Genomic DNA, 20,148 nt, shown 5'->3' with positions numbered 1-20,148 from the left:
ACAGCGATGCGCCCGGATGCCACGGCCAAGAGGTATTCACGCGGAACTTGAGAATACGCCGAGCTTAAGTCGACGAACTCCTAAGAACTCGTAATGAAAAAGGAAAATATGACGAAGTCGTCGAAAAAGTAAATACTGAAATATGAGTAAAAGCTTGTGCTTGATTGATTGGTTGATAGATGTCGATTACAAGGCCCTAGGGTCTACATTTATACCCTGCTCAAAAGAGCTACAACTAGACACGACTAGAACTCGAATTCCAAATTAAATAGAATCCGTATACAAAACGATTTAAATAACTAAGGAAAAACTATCCCCCCATGACAACCTGGGACACCACCATAGACCAATCGGCAACCTTCAAGTCTTCCTTCCGCGTCATCGGTAGACTCCCCATCATAGCCATCGGCAAATGTCAATGCTGGCCATCGGCACAAACACATCACCACACATGAACTTAGCCACATCCAGCCATCTCCTCATCGGCAACCACCTCCATCGGCAACTCTTCTGCAGACCAGTTACCGTTGCCCTGTCTTGCCGATCTATACTCTACCAATCCTTGGTACGTGTCCAAAAATGGTGTCAACACATACTCACATGGGGCTTATTTTAACGTTTTTATTTTCTTAACTAAGCAAACTATTTTAAATAATTGAAAGAAAAAGGATAACTACCAAGTTTAACTCTTGGCAAGGCGTTCGGTGTTTTTAAGTCCTCCGAACGGGAGTCTCCGTTTTCTCAGTCGTCCTGGGATTCGCTGGATGGCGTAGTCGTTGGTTCCGGCAGCTATAACTATGTTCTCTTTCCACATCTGACTCGGTGCTACGGTCTCCTCAGGACAGTTCTGTTCAAGTTGTATGTCTTTAGACCTTACCACTTCTCCTTCGTAGTCTGCCCATCCATCCTTGATGATTTGCCTCCTCCGGTTGTGGTTGCGTCATCTTCTTCTTGTCCTTCTCAGAGGGGAAGTGCATGTGGACTTCTTTGGTTCCAATATAGATGATGGCTTTGATAGTGTCGAGGAACGGCCTTCCAAGGATGGTGGGTCGATCATACTTGTCTTCTCCCATGTCAATGACCTGAAAATCATCTGGAGTTGAATATACATTGGTTGTAGGGGCATGGTTCTATGCAAGAGCTGATAAGTGACTGTGGCCATTATGTTGTCGTTAGATCCGGTTTCGTAGAGTGTCTTCTGAAAAGAGTATCCATTGATTGTGCACTCGATGCTTGGAACACCAGGGTCGTCCTTCGTGTTCATCCTTTAGGTGCATCATTTGATTAGGTGTGGACCTTGACGTCTGCACCTCTTGATACAGAGTCACCCATGTTCTTTGTTTGCCCAGCAGTTCGAAGTGCGGTGTTGGCAATATCCTGATCTGTGCGTTTGTGCTCGTAGATCTAGGTCCTTCACTTGGTGGAGTCTGGGAGTTATAAAACTCCTCCATGTTTTGCTTGAAGTGTACCTGCTCATAGAGACAAGGCAGAGATCAAGTGCATGGGCCCTGTTGGTGGAAAACACCAACAGAACCAAAAGTGTATTTGTTCTTCTCTAACCTTAAGCATAGTGAGCAAGACAAAGTTGATGGATCATGAATGTAGCATTTGAGAAGCTTATAAAAGTGATAATCAAGTACTTTAAGATGTTACCTTAATTGAAGAGTGATGGTACAGTATCACGTTGTGGAAGCTTTCCTTTCTTAGCGGTTGTGCACTGTGTTTGTGGCATTCTTTGTCTCGTTCCATGGATCATCTCTCTATGATGAATGAGCTATGTTTTCCTCGTGCAAATCGTTAAACTTTATGTGTCTCATTTATCTCCAATGTGAGTTTGTATCTCAGGACTTCCCATGTTGATATTGAAAGTTTTCCTGCAGGGGTTAGTGCGACAAAATATACCAATGCCTACTCAAGCAGTTTTTATTTCAGTAACTAGACTAGACTCCATGTCTAATCAGATTAAGGAAGGCTATTTAACCCAAGCACCACGCTTAATCTAAAAGCCAATGGATGTATGTCCAGTACTTCCAAACCAACACTTACTTAAGGTAAACATAGGTAGCATGATGGCATTTATAGAGATCTACTCAAGTGGAGATGAAGTAGTGTGATTAGTATTTAACAAATCAAGCATGTTTCAAAGGTAGGGACAACCAACACAGCAACATGGCAAAGGATGTTTTTATGTAAAGTACTCCCCCAAGCTTGAATTTTGCAAAATTCAAGATTGGATGAATTTAATTTAATGTTGCATGATGATTGGTTGGGCATACCTTGCGCTTGTTATTCCTCGGATCTTCTTGCTCCTATCCTAAAAAGGTTAGTGACACGAATACCCAAAGGAATATTTCTACAATTATCTTTATATGCTCAATACACAAGGTAATGTTGCAAATATTTAACAGCTCGTGTTACGATCTGATCTGTGCTTGTTTTAGGACACTAAGCTTGTCCTGGGGAAACCATCAATCAACTCAACAAGATGTGCAATATTTATTATAGACATATGCATCGACAATCGCTCTTTTGAAATTGTTATAAATGAAGAGGAAGAGGGGGTTGGAGATCTCAAATGTGGTAAGGTTGGAGAGACCAATTGATTGGAGAGATGTTTTATATGAGCAAGGACTTGGTGAGGTATTTATGAAATAATTTCCATGCTCACTGTTGTTTCTCTCATTCTCAAACTCCAAGGATGATTCTTCATGAATGCTTAAAATTCCTCTAGGATTGTCTCTCAAGTTTGTTTTATCCATCCATTCAATGGTGATAGCACATGGATTTTTAATGCCCTCAAGCCATTGATGTTGCTCTTCTCGATCCTCCTTGTGGTATTTGTGACTCTTATGCATGGGATGTCTAGAGAGATTCATAGGATTATCGGGAGGTTCAAGAGAAAGAGAAGAGTAGAAATTATTAAGCTCAAGGATGGGTTGGATAGCCGAATCATGGGATTGAAATGTTTGGAAATTGGCTATTGAAACTTCCTTTCCTCGTCTGGGAGATGATTCCTTCTCTATCTCTAGAAATTTTTTATGAAGACTAGTGCAAGAAGGATGTCCACAAATTAAGACATACCTTCCTTTACGAATAGATAAAGAAAGAAAGACAATACCAAAGGTTATATGATTAAGCCCAATATGAGAATATCGAGAAAAAACATGGTCTTGTAGGGCTAGGTCTAAACCAAAATTTATAGAAAGATTAACAGATTCCCTAGGTGTAGCTAAAAGTGCATTATCTTCTTGATTGAAAGATAGGTCCTCAGCTATAGAAAAGGGTTGGTTTTGACCTATTGCAATCAACTCCGGACACAGATCATAATTAGGAGCAGGACTTGTTGACTCCCATGGTCTATGGCTGGTCTCCGAAGGTGCAAAGAATTCAATAATAGGTATGGAATTTAAGTTATCCATAAAGATAAAAAGATAAAAGAATAAAAGTATAAGAGTATAATACAAGATATTAGCCAGACTTAAAGTTATCTCAGCAAACCGTATTTATATTTGGTAACGCAATCAGGAAATGATCTGCAAGCGCACGGATATTGGTGAGCATTTCACCTAGGAGGTTATCCAGAGTATCGTATTTATATTTTTACCACTAGGAGAAAGGGTGCATCTGACTAACCAAATCTATTGCTACTACCCCTTTAGGCTACAAAGAATGTTTCTCGATGTGAGTGATGTAAAGAGAAGACTGCAACCGTAGTCTCGTTCTAAACTTGGTAAGGATGATCTACTGTTCTATTGGGGAAGCTTACGGAATCTGGACACCACAAAGGATGTTTGACCCGCACCTATAAACCTACCCGTCCTGCTAACGAGATTTGGGATGCAAAGGTAACTCGGAAATGTCACGTTCCTCGCTACTACCACGGTCCAGCTAGTCAGGGGATATCTATGAGTACCCTAGCCTAAACACCACGTTTACGCTAGCAATGATTACTCTAATACTCAAATAGAAGAGATTAAATTAAACTCATAAACCAAAGAACAATAAAACAAGAACTTACTAGAATTAGAAGTTGAATTACTGAAGAATCCTAGGAGCAAGCCTCAGGTTAGAAGACTTGATCCCACAGGTACAACCTCGAAGTAGACATCGACAGGCCGGGCTTCCTCCGATCTACACCTCCACTCTATATCTCTCAATCTAGTAAAAACTAGAAGATCTAATTGTACTCACATTGGATGCGAAGCCTAAAATAAATTTTATTTACAGGAGAGGTATTCCTTCGAGGGCTCCTCTCAACTCTGTGATGAACTTGTCTCCTCCAGGGGCCGGGGGGTCTGGTTTTATAGTCTCCTCAAGTGAATGTGAGACATTGGATCAAACCGACATTGATTGAACGGTTATCCTTGATCCTTTAGGTCGGTGAAGCTTAGTCTGCGAAGAGAGTTCTGAATCGAATCCAGGTCAGGGCAGGAGCCCAAGGGGGAGGGCGGGCGCCCTGCCCCCGGGCCCGTTCGGCCTCCCATTCGTTTCCGTGGCTTCTGGAGTCTTCTAGATGATAGAAAATTGTGCGGCACGTTAATATCTCTATGTAATCCCAACATGCGGGCCTTTCTTCCATATTTCGTGATAACCCCCTACAGAAATAGACAAACACCAAAACTCATGGAATTCTGTCAGATAAAACCCTAAGTCTAGGTGTTGGTTGCATTTGGATCCTTTTCTTTATTTATTTGATGATTATATTTGGTACTTAAGGACCGTCAACAGTATCCAAGGCATACCAAGGTTGCGCGTCGTGCTCTCGTCATTCTCCTCAACCATCACCAATACAGCGCATGGCGGCTCGACTCCCAGCCCAGATAGTATTCAGGCTTCACGGTCATAACGACTTATCCTTCTAGCTAAGTGTGGGGCATGCGTTCAGCATGACAAGTGAGCCGTCAACAATCGGTCCTTAATCAACAGAGGCAGGGGCACTACGGTCAACACCAACATAAGAAGCTGCCCGGTCTCAGTTTCTTTCCCACACTTGGTTATTTCATCCCACAACATCAAGCTAGACATTCAGGTATCCACCTATATCTCGTAGGTCACAGGAAATCACCCGACTTCTACCGTGCTAAGCCAACTAAGCATAGACTCTGAGCCTATCTACTTGGGACAAGGTAGATAAATAGGTGGTGAAATCGAGGAGTAAATATGCATCAACGGTGTCAAGCAACTCCTATCACTTAATGCAGTATAGTAAAACAATCATGATATTAACAAATTAAGTTAGTGAGAATAGGGAGACTTAGAATGCTCAAGAGCTTACCTCTCTCGAAGGTGCTAGGCCAGTGGTCCGGGCACTCCTGCGGATCTCCTTCCGGCTCTAGTCCTCCAAGAAGTTCTTGCTCCGGTGTCTCCTCCTGCTCCACAGGTTCCACCACGTTCTCTTGTGAGCCTGTATGATGCATGTGTGCACATGAGTGGAAGTGCAAGATGCCTGAGGTGCAATGTTATGCAAGTTAAGACAAGATGATTGTTGATAATTGGTAACGCCATCAGGAAATGATCCGCAAGCGCACGGATATCGGTGAGCACTTCACCCGTGAGGTAATCTAGAGTATCGTATTTATATTTTTACCACTGGGAGAAAGCGTGTATCTGACTAACCAAATCTATTGCTACTACCCTTTAGGCTACAAACAATGTGACTCGATGTGAGCGATGTATAGAGAAGACTACAACCGTACTCTCGTTCTAACCTTGGTAAGGATGATCTACTGTTCTATTGGGGAGGCTTATGGAATCTAGACACCACAAAGGATGTTGGACCCGCACCTATAAACCCTATCGATCCTGCTAACAGGATGTGGGCTACAAAGGTAGCTCGGAAATGTCACGTTCCTCGCTACTACCACGGTCCGACTAGACAGGGGATATCTATGAGTACCCTAGCCCAAAACACCACGTTTACGCTAGCAATGATTATTCTAAACTCAACCGGAATAGATTAAAGTAAACTCATAAACCAAAGAACAATAAGAACAAGAACTTACTAGAATTTAGAAGTCAAAATACTAAAGAATCCTAGGAGCAAGCCTCGGGTTAGGAGACTTGATCCCGTAGGTACAACCTCGGAGTAGACACCGACAGGCTGGGCTTCCTTCGATCTACACCTCCACTCTATCTCTCTCAATCTAGAAGAACTTAGAAGAACTAATTCTAATCTCACATTGGATGCTAAGCCGTATGAGGTTGGAACCCTAGAGGGACCTCTCTCTCTGAATCCTGTCTGGAAAATATGCTAATGAATAATGGGATTACTCTCCTCCAGGGGCTAGGGGGCCTACTTATATAGTCCCCTCAAGTGAACGTGGGCCGTCGGATCAAACTGACATTGATAGAACGGTTCTCCTTGATCCGCGAGATTGAACGTGATTAGTTGAAACACCAGGGCGGGCGCCCAAGGGGGGAGGGCGGGCGCCCTGCCCCTGGGCTCGCTCGGCCTCCCGTTTGTTCTCATGGCTTCTGGACTCTTCTAGATGATTGAAAATTGCGCGACACGTTAATATCTCTATGTAAACCCGACATGTGGACCTTTCCTCCATATTTCGTGATAACCCCCTACAAAAATAGACAAACACCAAAACTCATGGAATTCTATTAGATAAAACCCTAAGTCTAGGTGTTGGTTGCATTTGGAACCTTTTCTTTATTTATTTGATGATTATATTTGGTACTTAAGGACCGTCAACAACTCCCCCAAGCTTACCTCTTGCTCGTCCCTGAGCAAGAATTGACTCAAGAGTTTCTGAAGTGGTTTCATGCCTTAAAAGTACACATGCATTCAAGCAAGATCTCATCTCTGAGTTAGAGTAAACTGTTAAGACTTAAAAGTTACTCATTTTACCTTTTACCATGGGGCTTGCAACCGTCACTTGTGTCTTGAGCAGTTAAAAAATAGAACAGTCTAGTCAAGTGCCATGTCTCTTGTTCTTTGATTAACTATAACTCTGGAGTTTTTTTTGCAGATTTTCAAATAAAACTCAGAGATTCCTTTTATGAATCTCTCAAATCTCTCTTTTGTGGTATTTCTGGACCCTTACCAAGGCAGTAATGGTATATGCCTTCTCTCAAAGTATGTGGTATTATTGGTATGAGGCATAGTAATATTGCCTTCACTCTCACCCTACTCTAATAAGGTTTTGATATCTAGAGCTCATAGGTGGAAGATAAAGCATACCAACTTACAAGACATTTATTGCATAGTCAAACCATGGATCCAAAGAAACAAGTCAATAAGTCAAATCAAGATGTGCGTGTGTGGCGAGTGAATGGTGTATGGTGATGATGGTGATAACAATGGTGAAAGTCTAATTCTACTTTTGCTCTTTTAAGGGGATACATACCTTTCTTGCACTTTGAAGCTTTTTGAGGAGAATGAGATGCTCTATATTTTTCTTTTCTTTCCTCTCATGTGGTTATCTTGCACCCCTAATTCTACTGTCAGACACTTGTCCATTTTTACCTCTCGTCTCACTTTTTCTTTTATTCGAGGTTCCGGGCACTTGCCCCTTTTTATTTCCTCGTGTTCTTTCTCTCTTTTTTTCTTTCCTTTTTTTAGAGCACTCATCTCCTAAAATATAGCAAGTGATAGTAACCAAGATAACTCGAGCATTTATTTCACAAGGAAAAACAGAAATAGGAGAATGTTTTTGGCTATTCTCTCCCGAATAGGATTAGAATAATTTTAGGTGAATCTGGAGATGGAATTGAGTGAATGTATGTGGATGCGTACTTCCGGAGTAGAAGTAGCATGTATGAGTGAACGTGCAAGTGAGTCTTCATTTTAACCGTATGACAAGCTCCTAAGGGTCTACACAGCTTGACCACACTCAATGCTCATAAGCAGTAAAAAGTAAATGTGTGGCTCAAAGTCTAGCAAGCATGTATATATGGCTGTGGTAGGATTTTCAACTCTCATCATACACGAACTCATCATGTGTTATTTTAAAGATTTTCAAAGATAAAATTCTCCAGAATTCTAGCATCTCTAGGAATAGATAAACAGCAGCTCAACCTTCCCATATCATATCCGTTAACAACTTAGGCTTTAGATCAAGTACTCTTCCCACAAGTTCAGGTTTAGAGCAGGTTTAAATTATAACAGTTATGCCTAAACTCGAGCGAGAGCTCAAACTTGAAAACTAGGTACATGGCAGAGCAACTATTTATTATATCCATGTAAGAGTTTATCATTTAAGTTCAGTTTGGCCTAGGCACTTTATTTATTTATTTAGCAAACTAAACAAAGATATATATAAGCACAAAATTTTTATTTGGGTTTTCATGATTATGCATCTTTTTATTATTTGAGTAAAATATAAACGCGAGTAGAAACACTTAGCTGGATAAATGGGGGTGCTCTCCCCCAACCTAGATTTTGACGTAATTTCTTCTGATGTAGCTAGCAGGTGACAGGAGGTGTATTTGAATGTCAGCAACACCCTGACAGCGATTACTATGTCCTTCGCCGGCTAGTCTTCTTTGATCCTTGAATTCTATGGAGCTCAAATAGACAACAAAGCTTTGTGGAAATGGTTAAGTGTTAGCATAAAATCTCTTAGCTTTTATCATATTGAGATTCCTTCTAATAAATTTTATTTAGTAGGATCATGCACTTATTATTTTTATATTTTTATTGTAAGATGAAAATTTATTTTATGCCACTACAGTCAATATACCTATGGGTTTTAAACCACAAGTCTACTCACATGGGGCTTTAGATTTTATGATGTAGTTCAAATATTTTTGTTTTCTTTTCTAATGATAATGTGGAAAAGTAAATACGCTAATGCAAGTGATGGAATAAAAAGGAATGCATAAAAGATAAATATGGATAAATATCGATTTTAACTTCCGACAAGGATCCAATGTTTTAAGTCTTCTGGACAAGACTTCTCACCGTGTTCATCCTTTAGGTGCATCATTTGATTAGGTGTGGGCCTTGACATCTGCAGCTCTTGATACTGTGTCACCCATGTTCTTCGTTTGTCTAGCAGTTCGAGGTGCGGCATTGGCAGTATCTTGCTCAGTGTGTTTGTGCTCGTAGATCCACGTCCTTCACTTGGTAGAGTTTGGGAGTTGAAAAATCCTCCTGTTGACACCGTTTTTGGACACGTACTCAGGATCGGTAGAGTATAGATCGGCAATATAGGGCAACAGTAACTGGTCTACAGGGGAGTTGCTGATGGAGGTGGTTGCCGATGAAGGAACGGTTGAATGTGACTAAATCTATGGGTGGTGACGCATGCATGCCGATGGTCAGCGTTAACCTTGTCGATGGCTACGATGAGGAGTCTGCCGATGACTCAGAAGGAAGACATGAAGGTTGCCGATTGGTCCATGGTGGTGTCCCAGTTTGTCACGGGAGGATAGTTTTGTGTTTGCTTTAGTTATTTAAATCGTTTTGTATACGAATTCTGTTTAATTGGGAATTTGAATCCTAGTCGTGTCTGGTTGTAGCTCTTTGAGCAGGGTATAAATGTAGACTCTAGGGCCTTGTAATGGACAATCTATCAGTCAATCAAACACAAGTTTTTACTCATATTCAAGGATTTACTTTTTCGACGACTTCGTCATATTTTCCTTTTCATTACGAGTTCTTAGGAGTTCGTCGACTTAAGCTCAGCGTATTCTCGAGTTCTGCGTGAATACCTCTTGGCCGTGGCATCCGGGCGCATCGCTGTTGTCAGGACCAAAGTATTCGAGTTATCACCTTTGTCGATAGTAAGGTCAAATCGGCTGGCACGCCTTAACGTTTGAATTGGGTATTAGCCCTTTGTGTTTGCAGATCAGCTTTTGCATCAACACATCTTTTGGCACGCCCGGTGGGACTAGATTTAAGATCAAGATCAACATGTCGACTACCGAGTTCGACTTGGAGAACGTCATCCCCGTGACAGAAGCTAGCCTCAAAGATGAGTAGAAGCAAGCTATTGCAAAGGCTATGGAGGATTACAAGCAACAATGTCTCAAGTCCTTCAGCATAAACAGGAGTGGCGAGGTGATCCAGAAGGAAGCACTGCCGATGCCTCGGCAGGATACTTTTGAAGCTAATCCTGGTAAACATCAAGACATGGTTGATGGTGCTGTTAACCGTGCCTTGATCAATCAAGCTGGTGTGATGTCTAATACGGTTTTCAATGTCGTGGTTAGAACTTTCAAGGAAGGACAATTGCCACCAAATTATGTGGGCCCTTCTCATCATCAGCCAGGATCACCGGTGGTCACCGTTCCGTCGACTGTAGCGGCCGCTGCGGGCACAGAAACTACTATTGCTGCAAGCACGTTAGGAGTCACTAACGCACAATCTACGCCGATGACGACCAATCCATCGACTTCAGATGGGCAGATCAAGCTTGCTACAGATCTATTGGCATCGGCGATGTCAGGATCGGTCCCTCCTCCTAACTGGTGGGGTTATGGTATGCCTCCAGAGTTGACATTGAAGACACCTAGCGTGTCTCAGACGACTGATGTGAGAGGCAAGGCTCCTATGGCATCGGCACCTCCAAATATTCCGATGAATCAGAGCCCCCAGTATACAACAACTACTACTGCAAGGCCTTACACTGGGAATTCTCTAGCTCCAACGTTCCAGATGCCTAATGCATCGGCAGATTCAGTGCCGACGCAACAGAGGTTTATGACTTAGTCAGGGTATGTCAATTCAATGATGATGCCTAATTACCAGACGTCGGCAGGATCTGTGCCGATGAATGCTAATAGTGGATGGCCTGAGCAGCAAGTCTTTCCACAAATGCCCCAACAGCATCATCAAGCTACACGGTTTCAACAAGGCTAGATCTACCCTGGATTCCAGAATCAGGGGTTGGTCAACCAGCCGATGAATCTCGGTGGTCAGCAGTTTGGTGGTCAACAGATTGGTGGTCAGCAGATTGGTGGCCAGATGATTAACCCAATGTTCCATGCAGATCGCGCACCACATAGACACGTGGAAGCATATCAGCACATCCCAGATCCGCAACCGCTTCATCGGCAAGATGCCGATGCTTATTGGGCCGATAAGATTGCTGAAGTAATGAGAGACCAATTTGGGATAAAACCCAAAGTCAACACTTACTCTTATCGGACACCGTATCCTCCTGCATATGATTTAATCCCGCTTCCAAATCGGTACAAAGTGCCAGATTTTACTAAGTTTTCTGGGCAGGATGATACATCGACCATGGAGCACGTCAATAGGTTCATCATTCAGTGTGGAGAAGCTGCTAACAGGGACGAATTAAGGGTTCGCTTGTTCTCGTCATCATTATCTAGATCGGCTTTCACTTGGTTTATATCATTATCTCCTAACTCAGTGATTACTTGGGCCAATCTAGAGAAGCAATTCCACAAATGAGAAGAAGATCACCGATTTGGTCAAATTGAAGCAACGCAATGATGAATCGGTTGAAAGTTTTGTGTAGAGAATACGGGAGGTCAAGAACAAATGCTATAGTCTGGTTTTGGATGATCAGCAGCTAGCCGATTTGGCTTTCCAGGGTTTGTTGCCGCATATCAGGGACAAGTATGCATCTCAAGACTTCGAAAGCTTAAGTCATTTGGTGCAGAGAATTTCTGATCAAGATATCGGGCCTTTTGAGCCCAAAAGAGCATGGAATAAAAAGGTATCATTTGTGAATGGAGCAGCAAGCTCGGACTCTGATGAGGAGCCAGTCATCGGCTTGGTAGAATGGGTAAAAAATAAGAAGCCGATGTCTTGCCCTTTTGGGCATAAAGAGCCAGAGAAATTCGCATTTGATATTACTAAAGTCGATAGGATATTTGACTTTCTACTTCAGGACGGGCAAATCAAGTTGTCACCCAATCATGTGATCCCATCGGCTGAAGAATTAAAAAAGATGAAGTACTGCAAATGGCACAATGCAACTTCTCACAGCACCAATGAGTGCAAAGTTTTTAGACAACAACTGCAATCGGCTATAGAATCTGGGAGGATCAAATTTGACAGCTCCAAAACTCAGAAGCCGATGATGGGAGGCTCAGTGTGCACGATAGGCTTGGTGATCGTGTTGAATATTTTCCCAGGAACCAGGAAGAGCTTGAAGAGATGGCTAATGCACAGGTTCCCGATGAGTTCATATTATGCAGAGATGCTAATACTCATCGGATGGAGTCAAGGGAATATCGTCGTCCATCGGCAAGGCAGTCACCACTTCCCCCATGGTGTCCAGAGGGGTTGACTAAAACACAGAAAAGGAGGCTGCAGCGCGTAAGACGAGAAGAGCTAAGCAAGGGCGAGAACTCTGGCCAATCTGGGGATCAGCAACAATCAGATCCTAAAGGGAAAGGGCCATCGGCAGATGTCAACATGGTATTTATGTTGCCGATGGAATTCCTTGCGCCATCCAGCGATGATGAGGAGTTAGAATTTTCCGACCAGATAGCTCAGTTGACTCTGGATCTGATGACGGCTATCTTTGAAAAGCCTACCGACAATGAAAGGCAGCATCTTAAAGCTTTGTTTGTCAAAGGAAGGGTTGATGGTCAGCCAATGACCAAAATATTAATTGATGGTGGAGCCGCTATCAATATCATGCCATATGCGGTATATCGGAAGCTTGGAAAAGGAGATCAAGAGTTGACCAAGACCGATATGATGTTAAAGAACTTCGAGGGAAACGTGTCTCCGGTTAAGGGGGCAATATGCGTCGAGTTGACCATCGGCAGCAAAACCTTGCCGACAACTTTCTTCGTGATCAGCGGAAAAGGTGCTTATAACTTGCTGTTAGGGAGAGATTGGATTCATGCCAATTGTTGCATCCCGTCTACAATGCACCAATGCTTGGTTCAGTGGGTAGGTGACAAGATTGAGATTGTCCCGGGAGATTCTGTAACGTCCCGCCTCCGCGAGGCTGGGCCCGCTTACATCTGGCAGCTTTTTAGGATATAGTCAGCCCCCACAAACCAACACTAGTCTTTTCTGCACACTTTGTCCTCACTCGTGCGCACCCGGGAACTACTTCCCGGTCGGTCACCCATCCCTAAATTGCTCCAGGCCAAGCACGCTTAACTTTAGAGTTCTTTGGAGATGGGCTTCCGGAAAAGAAGTTGCAACTTGTTGGTATGAGTCTCCTATTAATCATATTAAGCCCTGGGCCAGGTGTTACATCCTCACTCCCTTAAGAGATCGACGAGAAACATCCTCACTCCCTTAAGAGATCGACGTCCTCGTCGATCAACCCCAAGCCAGGAACGTCCCCTCTTGGCCACGTCCGTGCATCTAGTGCCAGCGCATATGCCATGCTGTGTGACCACTCCGGATCCACACCAGCCATGCACACCATGCCTGCGCAACTGCGACACACGCGCCCGTGAAACCGCGAGGGTCGGCTCTGATACCATTCTATAACGTCCTGCCTCCACGAGGCCGGGCCCGCTTACATCTGGCAGCTTTTTAGGATATAGTCAGCCCCCACAAACCAACACTAGTCTTTTCTGCACACTTTGTCCTCACTCGTGCGCACCCGGGAACTACTTCCCGGTCGGTCACCCATCCCTAAATTGCTCCAGGCCAAGCACGCTTAACTTTAGAGTTCTTTGGAGATGGGCTTCCGGAAAAGAAGTTGCAACTTGTTGGTATGAGTCTCCTATTAATCCTATTAAGCCCTGGGCCGGGTGTTACATCCCGCCGCCGCTCCCATTCGCGCCCCTCAGCTCTCTCTCTCTCGCTCTCTCGCCCTCGCTCCGCGCGCGCAGAGCGCCGCCGTCGCCAATGGAGCCCGAGCTCCGCCTCGGCTGTTCCTCCCCCGTGCGTGCGCCATTCTTCGATTAGTACTTCCCCGAGCTCCGCCCTCGCTCCGCCGTTGCGGAACACTCGTCCGAGCGCTCGGTAAGGCACGGTGAGCCCCGCTCGCCCTCGTTTTCTTCTCCGGCAAGAGCTCCGCCGCCGCACGCGTGATCCGCGCGTCTCCATGCTTTCCGGTGCTGCGTAGTCGGCGCATCGTGTTCGCCTTGGCACCGCGATGCTCGCAAGCCCCTCCAGCCACGCTCTACCGAGCCGGCGTCCCGTACCGACGGTGAGCAGTGCCGCCGCTCCGCCATGGCCGGTGGCGAGCCTGCTTCGGTCCGTTTTAGGCCGCGCAAATGGGTGCGCTAGGTCCGCCGTGAGCCGTAGAGCGTGTAGAGCCGCTTGATTCGCCGAAAGGGGTCGCCGACGGTGAGCTCCGGCTCGCCGGAGTTCCTCCCCCTCTGCGCCCTGACCAGCGGGCCCGGCTGGCAGGCGGGTCCACTCATCAGCGAACGTGGGTGCACTGCACCGGGTGCACCTAGCAGGTCTCGGGATGGATTTGATTTGTTTTCAGAAAAATAATTTCCAGGAAAATGATTTAAATGTTCAAAAATCCATATCTTGACGAATATAGCTCCAAAAATTGTGAAATAAATTTTGGTGTGTTCCTTATTTCCAGATCTATAGCCTAGTATGTTTGCATGTCATGATTAAGTAACTTTTCTGTGTGAATATATTTAATCCATGTTTTTGTTAAACTTGGAAAATGCCTAGTAAATAAAACATGGCTCAGAAAAATGTGAAACTTGATTTGTTGGCTTTGCATGTGTGTTTACTCACTGAGAGAATATTGTTGCATAGTAGTTGGTGTATAAATGAAATTATGGTAATTTAAATGCTTGCATGGCAGTGGTTTATGATTTTTAATAATTAATTGGGTCATGCAATAAATCTGGAAAATTTTGTGGGTATTTCATACAATATTAGGTGAATGGTAAAAATATGAAATCTGTTGTTTGACATTTATATCACAGTGAAGTAATTATACTTACTTTATTAATTAATCTTGTGATTTTTGTGGCTCAAAATAAGTAACCAAAAATGATGAAAAATTTACAGTAGACTTTATGATTAGCTAGTAGTCTCATATAATTTTTGTGGAATTTATTGATGAACAGAATTGCATGTGAATTTTAATGGGCCTAGAAATGAATAAAGAAAATTATGAATGGTTGCGTATATAGGTTGAATGGAATAAGTTGGGTTTGGTGTATCTTTGAAGCATCATGGGGGTTGTTGGTTGCATTTAAAAAAAATATATTTGTAGAAGAGAATGCAATATACGTGGATTCAATTGTTTATTCTTGAATGATGTTGACTACCTTGTAATAAGCATGACCAAGTGCATTACCTATGCATCATGTCATGACTCCTTTGGTACTTTCTCATACAAGCACCCACTCGGGCATCTCGCACTCCACTCATGAGCACACATGCATCATACAGGCTCGCAGGAGAACGAGGTGGGGCCCGAGGAGCCAGAGGAGATTCAGGAGCAGGAACCTCCGGAAGCACAGGAAACCGGAGAGGAACTGCAGGAGTGTCCGGATCACCGACCCAGCACCTTTGAGAAAGGCAAGCCCCGAAGCATTCTAAGTCTCCCTATTCTCGCTAACTTACAATATATATTACCCTTGTCCTACTATGTTGCATCTAAGTGATAGGAGTTGTCTGATACCGTTGCTGCATGTGTACTCCTTGTTATTCCTACTCGTTCACCTACCTTGTCCTATGTAGATAGGCACGGAGTCTATGCTTAACTTGCTTAGTCCGGTAGAAGTCGGGTGATTTCCTGTCACCTGCGAGATATAGGTGGATACCTGCTTGATTAAGCATTGGTTGCTCGGGGAAAAGAATAACCAAGTGTGGGATGAATTTGGAGACCGGGCAGGGTCTTATGGTGGGTTGACCATAGTGCCCCTGCCTGTGTCGATTAAGGACCGATCGTTGACGGCCCTCTTGTCATGTTGAACGCATGCCCCACACTTAGCTGGAAGGATAAGTCGTTCCGACCGCGAAGCCTGAACACTATCCGGGCCGGGAATCGAGCCGCCATACGCTGTATTGGTGATGGTTGAGGAGAACGACGAGGGCGCGGCGCGCAACCTTGGTATACCTTGGATACCTCGGTCGCCGGAACGGTCCTCGGGTACTGGCGGTGCCTGCCGAACCCGCGGATTGGTCCTGGATAGTGTAATACGGTGATCTGTAGCTCACTTGATCTGTGAGTGTGGTTTGTGTGGGGAATACCTCGCCAGCTGGTTAGAAATCGATTTGAATCGCCATCGCTCCTGGATAGTGAGCACTTGACATGAGCTTCGTCCTCGTAGTAAGGACTATGGAACACTTGGGCTATAATGAAAGGGTTTATGAATGCTATGATGAGGTACTATCATAGCCTTATAGTTGCTTGTAATAGTGCAGGTGCAAACCTAGATAATAGGTAATGATACTTTCAACTTGGGCAAATTAAAAGAAGAAAGACTTATGTAGGTTATGATAGTGTAATATCGCGGTTTTGCAAAATGGTTGTCAGCTACCCCACTATATAGCCTTCATGATCCTTGATGAGTCTTTATTTTAAGTTTATGACGGGTAAGTCTAGCTGAGTACCTTCTCGTACTCAGGGTTCTACTCCCATGTTGTTTTGCAGATGGTCAAATGTACTATGGTTATTGCATCCTCTGTCTGTACCCAGCCATGGGTGAAGACTAGATCAAGGGCGATGGTCACTCCGTCTCTTCTTTTGCTTTTGTGGGAATGACCGAACTATGGCACTGTATCAGACCTATCGTGTGTGTTGTATTTTCGAACTATGAAGCTTCCGCTACTTGAAGAACTTGGTTTGTAATAACTTAAGCACTCCGATGTAATTTTTGGAATGTTGTAATCTGGATGTACTTGTGGATGGCGACCGCTAAACTTATTACGATCTTGGCTGTTATGCGATGTGTGGTTTGAAATCCTTCGAGATTTCACGGACTACCGGGATTATATGGGCTTAAGCGTGATGGTTCGACTATGCAAATGGTCACTATTAGGCTTAATCTCTTATAATTTGGTCGGTTCTGTTACAGATTCTTCTTACGTCATCGCATCGGCACAGGCAGATACCTATGAGAGGACTAGGTGTATCTCAGGAGAGATTTGGGAGAAGGATTTTCTCAAAGTTGCCGATTATGAAATTCCACCGATCCAAGCAGTCGGTTCTAATGAAGGTTTTTAATGGATAGGTTCGCCGATGATGGAAAATTGGGCCAGGGATTCACATCGGCCGACGATTTGGTAGAAGTAGATATAGGTAGTGGTGATAAGCCTAGACCTACTTTTATTAGTGCTAAGTTAAGTTCTGAATGTAAGCAATAGTTAACTGATTTGTTAAACGAATATAAAGATTGCTTTGCTTGGGATTATACTGAGATGCCTGGTTTGGACCGATCAATTGTTGAGCATCGGTTGCCTATCAAGTTTGGATTTCGGCCACATCAACAGCCAGCTCGTCGATGTAATCCTAATATTCTTTCTGATATTAAGGCCGAAATAATTAAACTTATTGAAGCTAAATTTATTCGGCAATGTCGGTATGCCGAGTGGATTTCCAATGTTGTTCCGGTTTATAAGAAAAATGGGAAGATTCGGGTCTGCATTGATTTCACAAATCTTAATAAAGCTACACCGATGAATGGCTACCCAATGCCAATTGCCGATCTACTAGTTGATGTTGCGGCAGGGCATCGGATCATCAGCTTTATGGATGGCAATGCAGGATACAATCAGATATTCATGGCTGAAGAGGATATTCCAAAAACTACATTTAGATGTCCCGGTCTTGTTGGGTTGTTTGAATGGATAGTCATGACCTTTGGCTTGAAAAATGCTGGTGCTACTTATCAGAGGGCTATGAATTTTATATTTCATGAGTTCATCGGCAAGCTGGTGGAAATTTATATTGATGATGTGGTGGTTAAGTCTGGAGATTTCACAAAGCATCTTGCCGATTTGAGAAAGGTGTTGGAATGCACAAGGATGCATGGTTTAAAGATGAATCCCAATAAGTGTGCATTTGGTGTATCGGCAGGACAATTTCTTGGCTTCATGGTGCATCAAAGGGGGATTGAAATTAGTCGGAGATCCATTGATGCTATCAACAAAATAGTTGCCCCTACCAACAAGACTGAGCTCCAATCCTTGATCGGCAAGGTAAATTTTATCAGGAGGTTTATATCTAATTTATCTGGTAAAATTTGTGCCTTCAGTCCTTTACTTAAGTTGAAAGCCGATCAAGAGTTCGTCTGGGGGAAAGAGCAATAGTTGGCCCTAGATGAAATCAAGAATTATTTGGTAAATCCTCCAGTTTTGATTCTACCTCAACAAGGAAAGCCCTTCAGGTTATATTTGTCTACCGATGGGATGGTCATTGGTTCGGCTTTAATTCAACAATTTGATGAGAAGAAACGTGTGATTTACTATTTAAGCAGGAGGTTGGTTGATGCTGAGACCAGGTATTCGGCCGTTGAAAAGTTATGTTTGTGTCTTTATTTCTCATGTATTAAGTTGAGACACTATTTGTTATCGGCTGAATGTACTGTCATATGCAAAGATGACGTGGTCCGATATATGCTGTCTATGCCGATTATGAGTGGCAGGATCGGTAAGTGGATTTTGGCACTGTCGGAATTCGATTTGTGTTACGAATCGGCTAAAGCGGTTAAAGGACAGATTATGGCCGATTTTGTAACTCAACATTGCTGTACAGTGGGGACTTTGGAAATTGTACCTTGGACACTCTTCTTTGATGGATCCACGTGTGACCGGGGAGCAGGGATCGACATAGTGTTGGTTTCCCCTCGGGGAAGGAAGTATGAGTTCTCCTTGCCGATTGTTGCCACGTCGACAAATAATCAGGCTGAGTATCAAGCTTTGATAAAGGGGTTGGAATTACTAAGGGAAGTTCATGCTGATGCTGTTGAAATCTTCGGGCATTCTATGCTGGTTATAAATCAATTGGCTGGAAGCTATGAATGCCGAAGCGAGGTCCTGATAACCTATCATGAAAGGAGTATGCAACTGTTAAAGGAATTCAAGGACTTCCGGTTAGAGCATGTTCCTCGATTGCATAATGAAGAGGCCAATCGGTTAGCTCAGCATGCCTCGGGATATCAGCCCATGATTAATGCAATATCAGCAATGGGTGCCGATGATTGGAGAAAAGAAATCATTGATTATTTAAAGGATTCATCCAAGAAAGTTGAGAGACGTGTTCGGTTTCAAGCCACCAAGTATGTGCTCCTTGAAGATGACATGTGGGCCTTTCCTCCATATTTTCTGATAACCCCCTGCAGAAATAGACAAACACCAAAACTCGTGGAATTCTGTCAGATAAAACCCTAAGTCTGGGTGTTGGCTGCATTTGGATCCTTTTCTTTATTTATTTCATGATTATATTTGGTACTTAAGGACCGTCAACAATGATCATGACATAGTGCTTAGATGGATACATGCAGACTGTATCTTTAGTGAACAAGAGCTTTAACGAATGCAAGAGGAAATCATTTCTACAAGATAGTCAACATCATCCAAGAACATGTAACCAAAGTAAAGCATCTATTGCATTCTCTTCTACAAGCTATTACTAACTAACAAGATACTATGGTGCTTCAAAGATACACCAAACACCATTTATTCTATTCAACTTATGCATAGAAGGGTTTATTTATTTAATTATTATTAAGCCTACAACAGCTGTGCTTCAATGAATTATACAAAAATTACAGTAGGTCACTTGTTATTTATAAAGTTTATCACCAATTTTTCATAGCATTTGGGCAGGTAACATGGCCCACACAAAAATCACAAGTTTATTAACCTAAAAAAGTGTAAATACCCTACTGGTGACAAAGTATCAAACAACAGATTTCATATTTTTATAAATTACTTCTTGACATAAGAAATGTCCACAAAAATTTCCAGATTAATTGCATGATCTAATTATTTATTAAAAATAATAAACCACTACCATGCAAGCATTTAAATCAACATAAATTAATTCATAATGCAAAAATTGGGCTATATATTTTGCCCAGAAACCACATATCCATGCAAAGCTAGCAAAATAAGAATTACTTTTTTCTGAGCTATATTCCATTTACTATGCATTTTCTAAGTTTCAGCAACATCATGAAATAAATATATTTATACAGAAAAGTTGAACAAACATGACATGCAAGGGTACCAGGTTGTAGATCTTGAATTATAGAACATGTCAAGTTTTATTTCATCATTTTTAGATCCCAAGATATGGATTAAATACGTTTTAAACATTTTCT

Source organism: Sorghum bicolor, chromosome 6, assembly GCF_000003195.3.
Source record: "Sorghum bicolor cultivar BTx623 chromosome 6, Sorghum_bicolor_NCBIv3, whole genome shotgun sequence".
NCBI lineage: Eukaryota > Viridiplantae > Streptophyta > Magnoliopsida > Poales > Poaceae > Sorghum > Sorghum bicolor.
Note: the sequence above shows the minus strand (reverse complement) of the source record.